Raw genomic sequence first — 19,926 nt, 5'->3', positions numbered from 1 at the left:
CAATTTCATAAATTGAATAGTTTCTTTTATTCGTTTAAAATTATAAAAAGTAATATAAACTATAGTTTACTGTAGTATTTGAAGCATGAAATATTTCTTGTGAAACATTGATATTTTTTCTAATACAAATATTAACAATGGTTATTTATCAGTTATTAATTATATAATCTAAATTTTCTAGTTCTAGATATAATCATTAATTATTTTCCTAATATTATAAAATTGTAAAGATAAGTTATAACAATTATATGTAAAAGTATGAAGTATTAAAAAAATTGTACTATAATGCTGAAATATTTCAGAGTTCTAAATAATTAAACATAACTAACAAACTTACAAAAGCATATCTAATATATATTTACGGAAAAATTTAAAAAATAGTATCATACAATTCACACCCATAAAAACATATGTTGTAGTATAGTGTGTATTCATTAGACTTTCAATAAGAAAATGTTTTTATGACTACACGAAGAAAAAGTGTTGAACATTATTTGTTTTTGTTGAACATATAAAAATGTTGAGGTTTTGCTGGTGGGCACTGATATATTAATGATATGAAATTGTAAATTGTATGTAACTATATTTGTCTTGTATGTTTACTTTGAAAGTATAACAATTTTTAAAAATCACACTACTATATGAAAGGTGAAATTTTTAAATCGCCAATAAACCACAATAACCATTATGTTATTGTATTTTTTATTTACATTCTTAAATTTTCTATTTAGCTGATGTATGTGATTAAAATGTTCAATATTATGGTGATTACGTTCGCTTCACAGGTTTGGAGAAATTTCGTTAAAATTATTGGAATAATATGAAATAATAAAGTTCAACATTCACGTCACTTCGTACAAATAACAGTATGACACTGTTTTTTTATAAATATATTAATACTTTAATTATTGTGGTAATTGCAAAACATGATAATATAGTATCTAAGAAGTTGATATTTTAAGATATGTATATCTAATTAAATATCATTCTTGTTATAAAATACTTAAATTAAAGCTTTATTAATTTATAAGAATAAATAATTCAAGTATTTAAACGATTAAATTTATGTCAAAAAAGATTAATTCAAAAATTGAAGACCTGCCAAAAAACGTTTTTATTATTATATTAGTTACATTTAAAATAAATTTAAATACATTTAAAATGCTTAAAAATGTAATAATGTTAAACTAAAGATACAGCGTTGTGATCAATATTTTTAATATTCTAAATATATTGCATTTTTTAATTAAAATGAAATGCAAATCAATATTTTAAAAAAAGTTTTTGTTTACAATGAACACAAATATAAAATGTAGAAGTAAGTTCGTTGATTTTGCACTTTTACATCAATAAAGTAATTTTTTAGAATTATAAGATTTATGAATGCGTAAGATAATGAACTGTTTTTTTTTATAATTTTGAATCAAATACATTTTATCGGGGTTTTTTTAGCTCTTATAAGGACTATAATTTATTTATAACCTATTCAGGAGATATTAGCTCCGGAGATTTTTGAACAGTGAAAGAGTATAACAACATAATTAATAATATTGTATACATGTAAGATCCTATATATTTTCTAAAAACAATTATATTTTGTTTATTTGTTATGTTTAGTTAAAACATTATACCTACAATGATTTGTCTATGGTCCATCTAGAAAATCCACACCTACATACCTAGATCACATAAATAAAGATCTATGGTGAATGCTTAATAATGATCAGCAGGTATAGCAGGTGTTATCTATTATTATAGAATTTATTTCATGACACAATAGTACGTATATGTTCAATACAGATATAAATGTATTTATGTATAAAATGTATAAATATTTTTACAACTTGAATTATTGTTTTTTTTTTTTTAATTTTTGTACACTTATTGAAAAATTTTTATATATAATTATAATATTTTTTCAATAAATTATAAATTATTTATATATAAAAAATTTACTATTTAATATATAATTATTTTTTTGTAACTTTATATCGTAGTCATTTGGGAAACAAGATGTTACATTTTAAAACTATAATTTTAGTACATTTCTTACTTCATATTAATACTTAAATTAGTTCATTTTCATAAAAGTTTCATGAAACTTATATATTTTTGAAAATTTTTACGGTTTACATAAAGAATGAGATGATGATAAAATACTTAGGATTGGATTTTTAAATCTGTATATGTATATGTATATGCCAATATCAGACATCAATCATTTATGGTTACTATAATTCGTACTTCGTATTTAAAAATATTTTAATTTCAAGCTATACGTATTTTGTTCATATTATATGCAGTGGCGTAAGAAAACTCGCTAGCGCCCCTGGCAAACTTAGAAAAAGTTACGTTACTAAGCAATTCAAATTCGAAGTCATGACGCTTTTTTAACCTTTATATTAATATTTTTAAGTATACAATTTATTACAGTGTTAATTTTAATCTTGGAAAATTTAATATTCTCCCTTTATGACTGGAAAATTCATCGATAATTCCTTCATATGAAATTTTTTATTTAAATGCTTTATTTTCATAATTTTATCATTAAATTCACACATAGTGTGTACAAATAGATAACATCTACGTTTTTCAAAAAATATATTGGAAAAATTTCGATTTAATTGTAGGATAAAAATACGACTTTTGCACAATTTTGCGCCCCTGGCGTAGGTACAGTTCGTCATACCCTTGCTACGTCACTGATCATTTTTTGATCACATTTCTATTATTAAAATACAACAACTACTCAGAGTAGTACTTATAGCATAACCTATTATTACGTTGAAATTATAACGGTGAGCGTAATTCAGTTTAAATTCTACATATTGTATTTAATAGCGTACGTATTTCACATGAAATTTGATTCAAATGTGACATGTCCGTTAGAAATGTAAACATACTTTACATATGAATGGAATATTATATGTGTTGTTTGTTCCTTTCAATTAACTATTTGAACATTTTGAACGTAACAACTACGTTATGTACCATCGTATAAGCTTAATATAATAATATACATACATTATAATTGTGAATATTTAAATTTTTATGTTAACATAAGCCAGTTTTCACGGCTAATAATGAATATATAATATATAACGAATGATATTTCAGATGTCTTTTGTAGAATTAAGATCTAGGAAACGTATATATGCATAATGAGAGGAAAAATAGAGAAATAACCACGATAATACCTACCTAGAAATAATAAAAACTATGATAACAATGACCACTTAATTTAATTACGGCGATGGTACTAACTACGATCGAATACCTACGTCTACGTAGTCTAAAACAATAAACTAAATATTTTTTGAGAATAGTTTTGATTTTACCTTATTATCATTTTCACTGAATTCTAATTATTTATGAAGAAATTAGATACAATACCGGGTATTTTAAGTTACTTAAATCGTTGCCGATTGACTAATTTTATAGGACAAATTTTAACAACCGGAACATATTCAGACATTCTTTTCATATTGAATGAAATTTAAATGTTAATTGTGATTACAAAGTAATTTTAGTATTTCATCTTTGACCACTAGTATTCTGTTCATGAACACCAATAATTGTTTGGATGATAAAATTATAGGAGTATGTTTAAAAAAAGCTATTTGTATTCAAATTAAATTCAAATTTTTAACGAACTCGTGACATATTCGATTCTAAATAGTTATTACGCTCTCAATACTGTGTATACAAAATCATGTCAATAATAGTATTATCGTCACCACACGAAAAAGCGTATACTTTGAAAGTAGTGACTGAATAACAACTTTTTATTTTGTAACAGGGTTTGTAAAGAAGTTTGTAGATTTTATCGAAAACGATTAGTGTTCAATTAACTTCCATTTTTTTGTCACGCGATTTTTCGACTTTGACGCTTTTTACGTAAAATCTAAAAACTTGTTGAATTTTGAAGACTATATATTGTAGATATATGACTAATAGATTGGATTAATTAGGGTTACTAACAATTTCACTGCTCTGAAAAGAGATTTCCCAGAAGAACAAAAAGCACATACCGTTGAAAAACCCATTGTTCTATTGCTTCAATTAAATTCTATAAATACCATAAAACCCAAATTATAAAAGTTGATGTATTACTCGATTATTAACCAGAGTCTGAATAGAAAAATTAATGCTACAAATATAAAACACTAGAGTATTCAAATTTGAAAAATTATCTACAAATTTTTTTTATTGCATTTTTTACAATGAATTTATCTCGGCTGGTTTGTTATAAAGGTATAATACTTAAACAAGTAATAAAAAATAATTTATTAAGTTATTATTATATAATTGCATATTGCCATTTGTCCGGATCAAGTGAATTTAATATCATGTTATATCTATAATTTCTAAATGAATTTATCGAAGTGTTATTTTTTTAATAATTTTTGTATTTATAGATTTCATTTGAATATCGGTAAAAAATGTAAAAAAAAGTTCTAATATAATTTTGGTTTCAATTGTAGTAAATCTGATATTATTATTTTTTTTTTAAATATTTTTTAACAGTAGGTACACATGAAATACCTATAACAATAAAGGTTTTGAAAACTTCACATTGTTTTTACAACAATTTTATAATTTTTTAAATGATAAACATATCCAAAGTTGAAATAAATAGTTTACATTAAAAAAAAAAAAGACTTAAAAAACAATAATAATTACATTAATTTCAAAGATTTTATTAAATAAGAATTTTTTGTTTATTATTAAAAAATCTCATTTATTAAGAATAATCACTAATATCTACAATACCATAAGTGTTATCTTTAATTCAATTATTCGTTCACAGCTGTATGTATATTTCTTTTAATTTATTGGAATAATAAAATGTTGCAAGACAGTTAGTATTTTGTTCATTTATTTTAATCGCGTCGGACTCGACATTAAAATGAATAATGTATTTTCTTATTGTTTATGAATGTACGTGATTTAAAGTTTTAGGTGGATTACTTTTGAAATTATACGCAGGTAATTGTGAAGAATCATAACGAATATAATTTTACTGGACACGTAAGATAATCTTAATATAAGATTTTACTACTTTTATTGGTATGGATAAAAAAGGAAAAAAAAAACTATTTGCCTACTTGAAAATCGTACGTCCAACGGTCTACATAAATAATAATACGATACAGAATACGTCGCACGATGTTCTCATTTCGTCGAGTTCTAGTGTTCGTGGTATAACTTTACTGGCTGAAAAAAAAAAAAATAAAAAAATTAGCGCGTTATGTGACATCGAAACAGTGAGTATACGTTTCGTAAAATATTCAGTAATGTTTTATCTAGTCCAAGATGTACAACGGTATTGTAACACGATTGATTTCTTCAATGTCGGTACAAACGTAATTATATGTGCAACGGTGATGCTGCGCGAAACAATTAATGAACGCGCACGTCGCACGAATTTTACATCGTACGTAAATGCAATGCATAACGTTATACGTGTACTGTAAACATTGCACACGTTTTAAAATACTCATTATTTTAATAATGAAACAGGATATCGACGTCTGTGTAGCAGCAAATTTTACCTACACTTTGAACCGCCGAGATTCCGATGTTTTGTAATTATTTTTAAAATTATTTTCGTATAACTATTCATCACATAGTGTACACATTTATGTACACTGGTATTCTTGTGCGAAACAACAATAATTAACTTGGGTGATTTGAAACCGAATTGTTTTGTTAAATCAATTACTTGTGCATTTAAATTACGTTGAAATGTAATTATACTTTGGAGTGTTTCCCTCCCACCCTGCGCACGCAAACTCTATTTAATTTAACGATGCTCCGGAGACTTGACCTCGGGGCCGTGTTATTTTTATACACTCATGCGGCTACAATATTTTATGTACACGTATTTGTTATAAGATAGTTGAATTTCAATAGGTATATTTTTATTTATTTTTGTTTTTTGTACTTGTATTCTCACAAACATATAACAGATATTGAGGTATAAATATATTATATGCCTAGGTTGTGATGCACCGGATGAGATTGGATACTTTTGCCGAACGCTGTTGGACTCGTATTTTGCGCATCGGATCTCGGGATCCCTGAGTCAGTACTCGGTAATCCGTTCCTTCCTCATGTTAAATACCAGGGGTCGACAAACTACGACTCAATAGAATACCCATCAACATCGAGATATTTTTTTTTATAAATAAAAATCGTATGTAATAAAAATAAAGTTGTTCAAACGGTTGAACATCATGGTTTTCGTAAATTTTTCAAATAAAAAGTACAACTATTTCCTGCAAAAAACTTCCCCGTTCTGCACTAGTCAAACACTTCAGAAATAATGGACGATTTTGTGGTTGTATAGCATAAGCAATTTGAGTTATTACACTAATTTTTCTGCAATAGAATATTTAAGTTAATAAACAGAAATTATTATATAATGTAGACATTTATCTATTAAATGGATGCTAAAGTTTAACAATTCTAAACTATTATTTTAATTATTTTTTTTTTTTTTTTTAGATATCATAATGTAACGTTAAAATCTCATTAAAAAATAAATTATTTTTATAATGCCATTTGAGTTTTTCACATTCAGACGTAAGGAATTTAATTCTTCTTACGATTTATAATGAAATTTACTATACATAGTTAGACTACTTTCCTTCTTCCTTTACATACATTCATTTTTTTTCTAGGTTTGTATTTTGAATGTGAGACGGTTGGAAAATAGTGAAATATGTCTTCGTAAAGTGAAATTCTCATTAAAAATATATAATTATATAGTTAAGAATATATGACATGTTAGATATTTCGGAGTCCGAATTATTTGACCAAATTATTTTAGCCAAGAAAGTAGTAATGATTATATACACGCATAGTCGGATAAAAAAAAAATGTAGTTACTGACCACTGTAACTCTCTCGATTTTTAAACGACACATGGGTAATATTAAGATATACATATATACAAGAGTTTATAATGTTGTATATACATTGTACATAAAATAAAAACAATAAAAAAAAAAAAAGTTAACGTATAGAGCAACAAATAATATAGTTATAGGTAATTATAAAATAAAGAATATTGAATAAACCTGATAGAGTAAAAATAATAAAAATTACGCATTCAACTACTATAAATATTTTAAAATTATCTCGGTTCGGTTAATGATATTATTGTAATTAAAACTTAAAACTCAATACTGTTCGTCCCATCAATTGATACACATTTCACAACAATACTGCCATTTAATGGTGACTGGTGACACAGCAATAACACAAGAGACAAATTAAACGAACCCAAAACTGCAGTTATCTAACTATAATGATTCAATTCTCCTAAATGTACAACATTTCATAACATGATTTACTATCATAACAAAAGAGCATTGTTTTCAATTTCCAAATTTTATTGATTGGGTTTTTTTATAAAAAAAAAAAAATTGTACATCAACATGGGCCCACGAGAGGGGTGAAAAGGACTACAGTTACACCCCCTGGATTAAAAAAAAAAGAATAAAATTTAAAAATATAGGCTGTCATTATCATTATCTGATTTAGTATAATAAATAATTATAATAATATATATTATAATAACTATAATATAATATAATTTATTTAGTAGCCTTTATTACTTTGTACCCGCCAAAAAAAAACGAAAATAATTTTGTATTGTCATACAATTTGAAAAAATATTCCTACGTATTTAACTAAAATAATTTAAGCATTATTTAGATATTTAGATATCAGCGTATATGCTATGTATAGTGCACCTCCCTGACAAAATTTCTAGTGGCACATATGTACATAAATAAAACTAACCCTTCATTATTTTTCAAATCAAAGTCTTAAATTAAAAATTATAAAAAAGAAAATTACATCTTAATCTAATTTTACATTAGTAAAATAGTAGATACTTAGTGGTAATTTTTAAAATAATTTCAGACATTCCAATGTTAAAATTACTGGAAAGTATATTTTACAAAAAAAAAAAAAATTATTTTTGTTAAATTTGACAAAGGTTTATAACAAATATATATGGTCTGCACGTGGCCGGGATAGTGAAAGAAATTTTAATATTAAGTTTATATTCTAGAATAATTTTAAACTGATGACCATTCACTGATATACTGAAAAACTGCCAAATGTAGGTACGTAAATTATAGATCATTTGAAATGGTAAAAATTTACATTATGTTTGTATGTTATTTTAGGCGGTGAATCTTATGCGTAGGAACATTTTTATTACACTTTATTGCGTTCTGGTAGCAAAACAAAAAAACTGGCTAATAACACGAATAAATAATAATTATAAATAAATAATAATAATAATAAATAATAATAATAAATAAATAGTAATAATAATAAATAATAATAATAAATAAATAATAATAATAATAAATAATAATAATAATAAAATAAAATAGGTATAATTAAATAACCATCTAAGAAGCGAGTGGTGCGTGTTTTTGATGAGAATGTTTCCAACATTATTCAGGCTAAATGAAGAAGATACAAACGACAACGAAAATACAATACCTGTATCTGTTGACAACATTGTTTTACCAGCATGTTGTTTTCACAACTTATTATGCCATGGTTATGATTCTGACCCGGATAGTGAAACGAACGAAAATTATTCTCTTTTTCGAAACACGCAGCCAATTAGACGAAATGGTACTCAAAGATAATTAAATATGATGCATATTTTCTTGTCCTCGGAAAGTTTATGTCTGCGGCCATGCTCCAAACGTCCAAATACATTACATCGTACAAAGCTCAAACACTATTACTATCTAATTTACATCTCTGACAAATGTATGTAGTAGTAGCGTAAACATCATGCTGTTTTTCTAAACGTTGTTTTTTAAAATTTCATAAATTGCATAATGAATCGGACACATTATAAAATATGAATTATTTCAAACGGTAATATCTTCTTTTATCGTCTGTTAAATTATTAAATTGTTTGTTACGGTATAAATACTATTTCATCCATCCAAGTTCTCATGCATATTATATACAATACATATACTGAAATATATCACGAATTAAAAAAATATTTATTACCGTCACAAATAATAATTGGGTAATCATTCATGGACATTTTTGATTTAAATTAATTTTCTTTTTTTCACTAAGTAATTGTTAAAATCATAACTTTTGATTAAACATTTTTAAGTATTATTTTGTTTTGAATTTTAAGAGTTGATCTGACATTTAATTTTAACGGAAACAGGGAATAAACAATAACTTGGAATATTGTAAATCTTATAATATAAAAATTCATAAATTAAAATATCATTACATAAGCCTTGGAATTTACTTTTTCTTAAAGAGTTTTAATAATATTTTAGAAATACATGAAATATTTTTATGTAAAATATATAGGGTGATAATTGTTCACCTAGGTTTTTATTTTTTTTAAAAATATTAACTTATCTGGAAATAATTAGATTTGTTATAATTTTTAAATGAATAATAAGGTATTGGATATAATACAAGAACCTATTCATTTAAAAAAAAAAAATTAAAATAGCAGAAATTTCGTTGGTATCAAGTTAATTACTTAAATTATTGAGTTTATTAAAACGTGATTTATAGAAAAAAAAATCATTGTTATCTAGATAAATACAATTAGTAGAGTCCAAAATATTTGTAATAATAATTTAATTTAGTTAAATAAATTTGGTTTATTTCATAGAGACATTCGAAATATTATTTGAATAAATGAAACATATAATTATCGTTGTATATTTTCACATTATTATACATATATTATTTAACATATATTATTTTAAATATTATACATTTTAGCTGTTAAATTGATTTTATGAATTGGAAAGTCCAAAAGCATTTAGATTAAATTTAACTTAACGGTACACGTAAAATTTGTCTTTATGAGTAATGGCAGGAGTTTTTATAAAGGCAAATTTAAAATATTGATTTAAGCTATTCCTATAAAAAAATTTATTCACACAATGTGTAAAATATTTTAAAAAATAAAGAGCTTTGATTAAAAACTACATAATTTATATAATTTAAAAAATAACGTACATTTTCAATATTACCAAGGTAAAAATTAATATAAATCATTTTATAAATATAATATAATTTACAATTTACTTATAACCATACACATTATGTGGTACTAATAATTAGATTTAGATATTTTATGACATTTATAAGTCCGTACCTAGTTATTATAGTAGTCATTTATAGCAGTACACAATTTTGATCTAGTTTAACATATGAACATATAAGTGTAACTTATGAAGTTATTATCTTGTATTTATATGTTAGATTTATTTTTGCTCTTCTTAAATGTTCTAAAATTTTCATGTTACGAAAGAAAAAAAAGCTTTTTATTGAAAGATTATATTAATTAATGATGTAGGTATCAATAAAGTATATTTTTATAGAAAATTAAAAATTATAATCCAACTATTTTATTGAATTAAGTATTATCAGTCTTCTATAAAATATTTTTCTAATAAATTGATTTAATAGCTAGATTTTTATAAAGTTTGCTTTACAAATCAAAATATGAGAACAAAAATTATGTATAACAATGCATTTATTTTAAAAATAAATAAATAAATAAAGAAAAATGTTTAAAATATATGTGATCTCCTGCCTCAATATCAATTTGGTTAATGTCGGGAAGAGGTTTTTTAGTTAGTCGCCTATCATTCATTATATAATATACAATTAATGGTCAACACATTAATGCAGTGGTTGATATATAAATATTATAATTAAACAGGTAGTTACCGTTACAGAGTTTGTGTATAAATAGGTGTGCGAGACGCGTTTATGTAGCTCTCCCCGTGTATGCATACAGGGTGACTGAATTTACGGAGAGATAGGAGAACTGTAATTGTTAAATATTATTAATCAAAGATGATCATTCATAAGAGGTTCTTTTTCTTTTTTTTTTTAATCTACTTAACCACGTTTATTATTAATTAAATAAAGCGGTTATAATTTTTTTATCATTATATAAAAAAATTATTTTCCTAGTAGAAACATTTCTTACACTTATTTTATTTATCCTTCAAATCTTCGATCTATCAGAGCTAGTAATCATAAGTGATTATGCCTGCTGGATTATTTAGATATGAACATAACATTAAAATCATAAATGTACGTTGTAAGTAATGATGGTACATTTGAATATTGAAACGTGATATAATATTTTTGTCATTATCATTTGTACATAGAATTTTTCTGACGAAAAGCATGTTTAAATTAGATATACCTTTCCTATCGTCACTTAATTATATTATTTGTGACTAAAAAATGTTACAATTTTGTAACCATCGTACAGTGATAAGCTTCGCCTTTCCCAGAGCTTAACAATGTAATAAAATCAATTATTATAATATTAACCAATGTTTTTCCGTACATTTAAATATATAATAATTTATAATTAAATATTAAGTATTAATTCTATAGCTTGTACATTTTCGTAATAAGTCTATAATATATTAAAATATTTAGAGAGTACTGAACACCTTCGAAAATTGATCATGCGCTTTTCAAGTGTATGCGTACTTCATCGTTTCATCGAGGTTGTCATTGAACGTCAATTTGATTCTCACTGAAATATTATTCAACCACAATGATACGATTTTTTTTTTTTACTCGGTATTAGGTGCGCTTGGTTTTTAAAACTTAACAACCTGTTACCGGAAGTATAAACTCTTCGAAAATACGTTAAAACGGAAAAACCTACAACTCTCCGTGATCCCGCGGTCTATTCGTACAACGACGGATCACACTGTACCATAAATGAATGTGTGCGAGATTCTCTCGGCTATAGGTGTACGACCGAAGCATATTGTTCTTTTCGGTCAATCCCGTGGGTAAAACATGTACATTGATGGATATTATTGTCATGCGAGCGCGACCGAGTGGCGGGAGAAAAACGAACAAATTTTTGATTTCGAGAGAAGGCGAAAAAAAATTACAAGCACCAAAAACGCTCTCGGAACCGCTCTGTATACGCGACCGGTGTGCGTCCGCCGACGACGGAGAAAACACCGTCGGAGCAGATCGCGGTCTGCGACGTTCGGACGGACGGCACGGCGGTGTGAGGGGGTGGTGGAAGAAGGGAAGGAAGAATTCCTACGTCCTCCCACCGCCACCAGTCCGGCCGTCCCCTCCTCAACGTGGAGGCGGCGGCGGCGGCGGCGGACCGCACCGCTCGCCGCCGCGCATTCCGTTCGGATTTCGTCCTGACTGAGTCAGTAGGGCAATCGCGATCGCGCACCGGTTCCACGCTCGGCGGCGCTGTTCAGTTCAAGGTTTCCCATTACGGAGAGTTCAAGGCACGAATCGCGCGTGCGGTGCTCCGTCCGTCCGTCCGTCAAGTATCGGTGTCTGCGCGCGCCGTCCGACCGCCCCGGGAAAACCGCGTACCGTTTTCGTTTTTCTTCGCCGCACGCATCCAACGGCCGGTGGGCTCGCACCCTCGTCGCCTATTCGCCCGCGCTCGGCCGTCGTTTTTCCCGCGGTTTTCACCCGATTTTTCTCCTCTCTCTCTCTCTCTCTCTCTCTCTCTCTCTCTCACCGGCGCGCGCGTTTCCTACTCTTCCGCTTTCACGACTCTCGACACGCGAGCCCAGGCGCGCGTCGCCCGGTCCACCGGTGGTCATTCTCTTACCGCACGCCGAACGCGCGGCACACGGTCCGCGATAAGTGCGCTCCCGACGACGAATCGAAAACATTGTTTCGCTGCGCGACCGCGTCCTCCGCCGCGCTTTTGATCTCGTCGCATGAAAACAAAACAAAACCGTATCGGCGACGATTCGCGGGAATAGCGACGGAACGAAAGAAAAAAAAGAGAAACAAAAGAAAACGAAAAATGTACAAAATCACGTGAAATCCACCGCCGCCGCACAATCGTTGTTGTACAGATCGCGGATCCTCTTAAAATATCAACACGTTACAGCGGTGTGGTCGCGCCGAGGTGTGCGATTCCTTCCGATTGAATACGAAAATTGGAGCACGGTGACTGGTAAGAAACAAAAAATAAAAAATAACAAATAAGACCATTTAATTTACTGTTTAGTTTTTTATTCCCCCCCCCCCGTTTTTTTCCTTTATTCTTCTTCTTCGCCGCACCAAACACCCTTTCGTCTCGAGAGCAACCGTTTGTGTGTATATATATATATATATATATATTACAATAACTCTGGCCGCGGTATCGCGCAAAACGGACGTGGACGACGATCCGTTGGTGCCGGACACTTGAATAAAATGCTATTGTTTCACGTTTTTCCTTTGGGATTCCTAATCAACTCAAAAGTTCCATAGTCTACTGCTTTGGCTGACAGACTTTTAGTCAAACTATTCACCCGGACATTAAAGGAAATAGTGCCTTTGGATTCACCTTTGGATCATGCACAGATCACGTCTCGGTAACGACATTTTCGCGAAAAAATAATCTTTTCAGTCGCTTAATATTGTATTTAATTTCACGCCGAAAGGGTATTGTTATTGTTTTATTATTTTTATTACTGTTCGGTTTATACGCATAGAGGTAGGTGGGTTATGTGTTTATTGACGTCATACACTCTCGATGAGTTTTGTTATACTACATCCCCTGTTACCCTCCATAAGCATACCCTTTTAACGCACTCCAACTAATGTTTGGATGGCGCGTGTACTCCGTTTTATCCCAGTCGCATCTATTATTCGTATCACATTTAATATTTTCGCGTTACCGTGTTCGATTTTTGGAAAATTAAACAAGCGATTTATGTAAAAACAAAATATAATTAAAATATTTTAATTTTCGTACTGCGTAGATTTTATCGCGATGTAGCAATAAAATCAAACTAGATAGAAAATAAATAATAGATAATCGTTGTTGGCGTTCTTAGGATAAAAAGAACCGTATGAAATTTCGCATTTTTCACAAATATCTAATCACATATTATTTTTTACTTTATATGTACAGCATAATCCGACTTCATAACTTAATTTAAATTCTTCGATTGTATTAAAATAAACTTAATTCAAATGTATTTTTAATTTAATAAATATTCGTTAATTAGGAAACACTTATTCTTGTACACGCATAATCATAAAATTCCGCTTTAATATTAAAATACCTTTTAATATTTTATTAATTATATTTTATTTTTTCAGTTATTTTGATACGTTAACATTATATAACTATAATTAATTCAACACATAATATTTTATTTCAATAAATTTAAATTTATGTTAGTTTATAATAGTAAAAAACAAGCTTCATAATACATTGTGATTGTGAGCCATATTTTTTTTTTATAGATACCAACGACAAACCAAAATTAAAATCTATTCTAAAAAAATTATTCAACTATATACGATGTATTATGTATCGTATAAAAAAATTAATGTTATAATAGATAAATAATATTATTTTAATCTGATTATTTCTATTTATATCTTAATATTAAATACAATTTTTTTAATAATAATTACTTACAATAATTAATATTGCTTTGATGTTAGTATGATGTATAAGAACAAATGCATGTTAAAAAAATTTAATTTGGTTTAGATAGAGTCTTTATTACAAACAATAAATTTATATGTTTTATACAATTTGCAAATAAATTAGTTTATTCATGAAGTGAAGTGTCCTCATTTTTAATTCAATAATTGTAATTTGTATAAATTAATGTCTAATAAACATTGGTATTTAATCGAAAATGTCATTGAAATTCGTGTGTTAAATGTATAATAATGTTTACATATGTATACTATGATTTGTAATGCATTTTTTTTTTATCAATATACCAAATACTTATATAATTTCCATTTTTTATAACTAATATTTAATGATAATTATACAACACAATTTTTTAGAAAACGTCTTTAATTATTTTTTTAGAAATAAATATCATATTATAAGTTGAATAAATCATTTTAAATACTTATAGCTTGAAAGTATAATAATAATTAGGTACATTCTATACAAAAATCTCTAAGTTTAGCTATTGACATGTGAAAATAATAACTGTACATACATTTTTCGTCTATTCATATTTTCAATGAAATCACATCGGAGCCTACCGTAAAAATTGGAATACTTATACTGGGGCATTATATTAATAAATAATTATGGTAATATTTAGTAAAATAAAAGTTAATATTTGAAATTAATATTTATAAAACAACAAATATTGTTGTAAATAAAAATAATGTAAAAATATCAAATCAGTTGTTAAAAAGGTATTTTAGGTATTTTTTTGGTATTTATTATGTTCAAAATATTCGTTTAAAAGTTACCTTTAAGACTAAATTAGTTCGATATCTATAGTTTATATTTCGTATATAAACATAAATTGATTTATATTTACTTTAATAAATTGTAAAGTACTTTGGGAGATACTGAAAATTATCCATAATATTATTTTTATTATAGTTTAACTAAACTTGTATCCATTAATTTATTCTTAGATACATATATTTTTATTTAAATACGTACTCATTAATTAGAAACACATTTTTAAATCTAAACCTTTCATCTTATAATTTTTCAAATAAAAACTGTCATGGTATAAAAAATTTCAAAATTTCATTTTACGAGTGATAACGTATTAAAATCGATAAATATTTATTTGTAAAGGGAAATCGAACGAGAGTAATTTGATGTTTCTTCTTGTCTAAGAAGTAAGAGTCCCACGTGAGGAATTCGGTACGATATATTTTATATACTACTACATTAAACTATCTATATAAAATTAAAAAAATAACAGTACGTTATAACAGCCGTATCGTGTTACTTATGATGACACATGAATGTCAAAAAAAATTTTACTCTTCGCGTTAGGTATGTTTATTTGTTTTTAAACCTGTAAGCGAACGGTTGAACTGTAAAATATCAGATTGAAAAAAGTAAAAAATATCTTCGTTTAATATCTCATCCGTGTGCTACGTTTCACGCGAGTCGTTTCGCTATTTCCGATATACGTTCTGTACGAGCGTTATTTCGACTCGATTCACGATGTAGGGCGATGATAAAACGCGAGGATGGACTGCGCGAGCGGGTCTTAGGACGAAACGTTCGCAACGAATTTGAGATCGTAAACGCAAAAGGCGTGCACAGCATCGGATCATAACCGGCGAAGAGCGGAATTATCTGCGGCTGAGAAGGTGTGAAAGATTAGGGCTCGGCTGTACACCGTGTACATCGCGCGTACGCCTCCGCGATTGTTATTTATTTATTTATTTTTTTTTTTCGTTCCTGATAAATTAGATATCACGTGACCCGCCCGTTGTATGTACGCGCGCGAGTGTGTTTGTACGGCGTGCTCGTGCCGTATTACCGTAACATCGTATTATATATTCTAATAATGATGACGTGCAAAAATCGGTCGACTTAGAAAGCGTCTAAAAACAGCATAGCACTTCAGCCGCAGCAGTAGTACACATACACACATATATACTACGACTATAACTGCGAAAAAGGAAACATCTGAATGACATATTGCGACTATTATCATTATCGTTACTGTCCCATAAAAAAAAAAAAAAAAGAAATAAAGTATTTGCGCGGCGTCGTGGCACGTTAGCCGGTTCGTGTGCGCACGTATGCGTGTACGTGCGCGATGGACTCGCGATGACCGAGTCGTCCGTGCCGTACACGTTTTGCCGATCGCCCGCAGACGTACATCAGATGCTATCTTTGCCGGATCCTAATTCCCGTCGCATTGCGCGTTCCCGTACGGCCGCCCGTCCTTGATCTTGTTTCCGAGGGCCGCGATGCGACGCGTTGAAATTCGCCGGTCGCCCGTCCGTCCGTTTCGCGTTTCTCGTGCTCTACCACGGTCGCCGATTCACCCAACAGCGAAACTTTCCTCGGGATCCGTCGGATGACTGATGTGCGCGTTGCGTTGTTGCGCGGGTTTCCGGTCTCGCGGTCGTTCGCGCAAGGGACCCGGAAAATCGGTCGGCCTCGACTGCTTTTCGCTTCGAACCGGTTCAGTCGCGTGTACCTAGGAAAGTTTCGCTGCGTACCTAAATGTCCGGTGAAAATTGCGCGGAACGTTAAAAAAACCCTTGGCGTACGTCACGTGAAATCAATATAACATTCCCGTATGAAATGTTCCGATGCAGACGAACCGATTCTAATCTAATCCGAATCTCGTCGAATGCTACGAGAGGACAAAACGTTTGTGTTACTACGTTTTCACCGCAGTTTAGGCAGTGGATCTGAAATTATCGTTTATCATATCAGCACTTTTTCCGTTGCGATTCCTTCGGGAAGTTCATCGACACCTGTGATGGGATCTATTTGCACGTCATTACATTATATTATTGTTTATTAAACGCATGCTTAATATATACATAGATAAAATATGGCTATAGATGGATAAACCAGCATTCAAATCTCAGCGTAAGCTTACATATGGTATAAACTGTTGTATAGCTACACTATAAGTGCGTGTATGTGCGTGTATTTACTTGTACGTGTACGCGTGCCTGTGTGTGTGTGTGTGTTTGTGTATCAAATCCTGTATATAATATTTACATTATGAATAATGTGTTTTTTATTTATGGATAGTAAATCGAATTTAATTATAGGTTTAAAAAAAAACATGTATCAATTGAGAAAAAGCCAATTCGTAAAAATTATATCTGTGTAAAGAACGGTTTGGTTTTTTTACTTAAAATGTGTTTGTTTGTTTGCATTAACGAATCTTAAGTTTATTGAACTTAAAAATGAAGTAAAAAAAAAATACCACACAAATTATAACATGTGTATCACCGATCATCATATATATACTTATATATATATATATATAGGTGTACGCATCCTTGTGTGCGCGAATATTTTGATATTATAACGGAAAACTAGGATTATGATTAATTACTATGAACACGAAATGCTTAGCAAACCGGTACTTGAATTATTGACTGCAACTATGGGTATTACGGTGTAGAATATATTTACATATACATACATACACGTATGTAGCGGCGAAGAAAGAAGAAAGAAAAAAAAAAGAAACGATACGATTTTTACTAGTGTAAATATAATACATTGCAGGTTCATCCGATACAAATCACTATTTTCCCTTATTTCATATTATTTTTTTAAAATCTGTGGAAAACGAATACAACTGGTTGGAATATCAAACGTTCTGGATAAAAGAGAAATTATAGTAGTAAACAAATCAACCAAAACGATGTTAATGATAATGATTAACATATCATCGATATGCAGTTTACGATTATTGTTCTGCAGTAATCGTAAACATTTGATTTAAAAATATTGTTACCTTATTGTGTTTATATAATTTCAACCTTATTGTTGGTTTTATTAGTTAAATATTAATCAAAAAGTTTTAAGCATATTATCGGTATTAAATTGATCCCCGAAACAAAAATAAATAAACAACTATATAAAGATATTTCGATAATAATAAATACATCATATAACTAATATTTAATAAATATCAACAATTATTATATACATTTGTGATTTAATACGATTTATACCAAATTAATTATTTGTATATAAAATACCTGAAAAATAATTGTACACAAAATAGAAGCAGAAATAAAAGTATTTTATAATTTCTGTTAAACATGTTATATCTATGTGACCTAGGTTATTTCGCTTAATATTTTTGATTTATTTATAAAAAATTATATTTTATATTTTATTATTTACAATGGATTACAATACTTGTGTCTTATTTTATTTTTTATAAAATTGCTATAAGGATTATTGGATTTTAAGATTAGGATTAGAAATTAGGTTCGCAATCTGAAAAATTTTCGATAATTGCATAATAAATACAATTATATGATTTAAATGATCTTTTGAATTAGAATATTTTATTGTCGTTTTAGTTTGAGATTTATGTGGTTCATTCTTCAATATTTCATTCTTGCTTGATGTCATTAAATATTTTACGTACACATTTCTATTATCTTGAATCTATGTTTAATATGACGCATCATTATATATTTTAAATTTGTTTAATTGTACTGTAAGTTTTAGAATGGATTATCAATTAGTAGTATTTACTTGAACAGTACGGGGTCTGTAATAGTTTTGTCGTACTATAAATTAGACAGCGAATAATTGACTGTGAATTTGAAAGTAATTACTAATTAGTTTGAGAATATTGTGAACATTGTGTTTATTGTCAATAAATTATTTATAAAAATATAAACAGTAGGTACCTGTTGGATAATTGATTGTTGTAATAAAAAAAAGAGAAAACTCAAATAATACGTATCAAACAATTATTACTGCATAGTAATTGTATTTGTTTATACAATTATAGTTTTTATTTATAAACTTTTAAGATTTAATTCTACATGAATTGCATATTGCAGTTCAGTTAATTTATGAATGATTTTTGAAAGTGCTATACATTAAATGCATACATATTCCTCAACTGAATAAATAATGACAACGTAAATACCAGTGTTTCTATAATGGAAAAATGACAATTAATATTAATAATAACTAGAGTTATATAGAAGAATGGAATAAAAAATAATAATAATATTTCTGTCCAAGATGATAGGTAAATCATAAATTTTAATTAAACTGACGTGTTATTTTATAGATACTTACAACATTATAGCTAACCGCAATTTTTTTTTCGAGTGAAAATGTTAAGTCTCAAGTAAACCTTTTTTTTTATTTTTATTTTATGAATCTTATGACGTGAAATTCAAATCATATATACATTCAAAAACATATATAACGGAAATCTCTACTAATATAATACCAGAGTTGATTTTTCTTTTAATTATTATTCTGAGTTTTGGAAATCGTACACGGGTAAAGTAAAAGCGAGTAACGCACCGTAGTAAATCGATCAGGATTGTTTTTCAATTACATCAAACCCGTTGTATCTAATTATTGTTATTTTTTTGTCAATGTAATATTCATATTGCATTTACATGTTTC

At 28.3% G+C, this 19,926-nt stretch overlaps 1 protein-coding gene across 1 annotated transcript in view; it reads left to right on the top strand.

The window, feature by feature from the left end:
• Positions 1-12,261: 12,261 nt before the first annotated feature.
• The window catches only part of LOC112691997 (serine proteinase stubble-like), a 39,489-nt gene continuing 31,824 nt past the window's right edge, over positions 12,262-19,926 (top strand). The window contains exon 1 of the mRNA XM_025566499.1: positions 12,262-13,011. The gene's annotated coding sequence lies outside the window, so the exon portion shown is untranslated. The remainder of the gene's footprint in view (positions 13,012-19,926) is intronic.

The sequence above is a fragment of the Sipha flava genome, unplaced genomic scaffold (genome assembly GCF_003268045.1).
Source record: "Sipha flava isolate LNK unplaced genomic scaffold, YSA_version1 116_pilon_pilon, whole genome shotgun sequence".
NCBI classification, from domain to species: domain Eukaryota; kingdom Metazoa; phylum Arthropoda; class Insecta; order Hemiptera; family Aphididae; genus Sipha; species Sipha flava.
The sequence above is the reverse complement of the archived record's forward strand: the minus strand, read 5'-3'. Positions and strand labels throughout refer to the sequence as shown.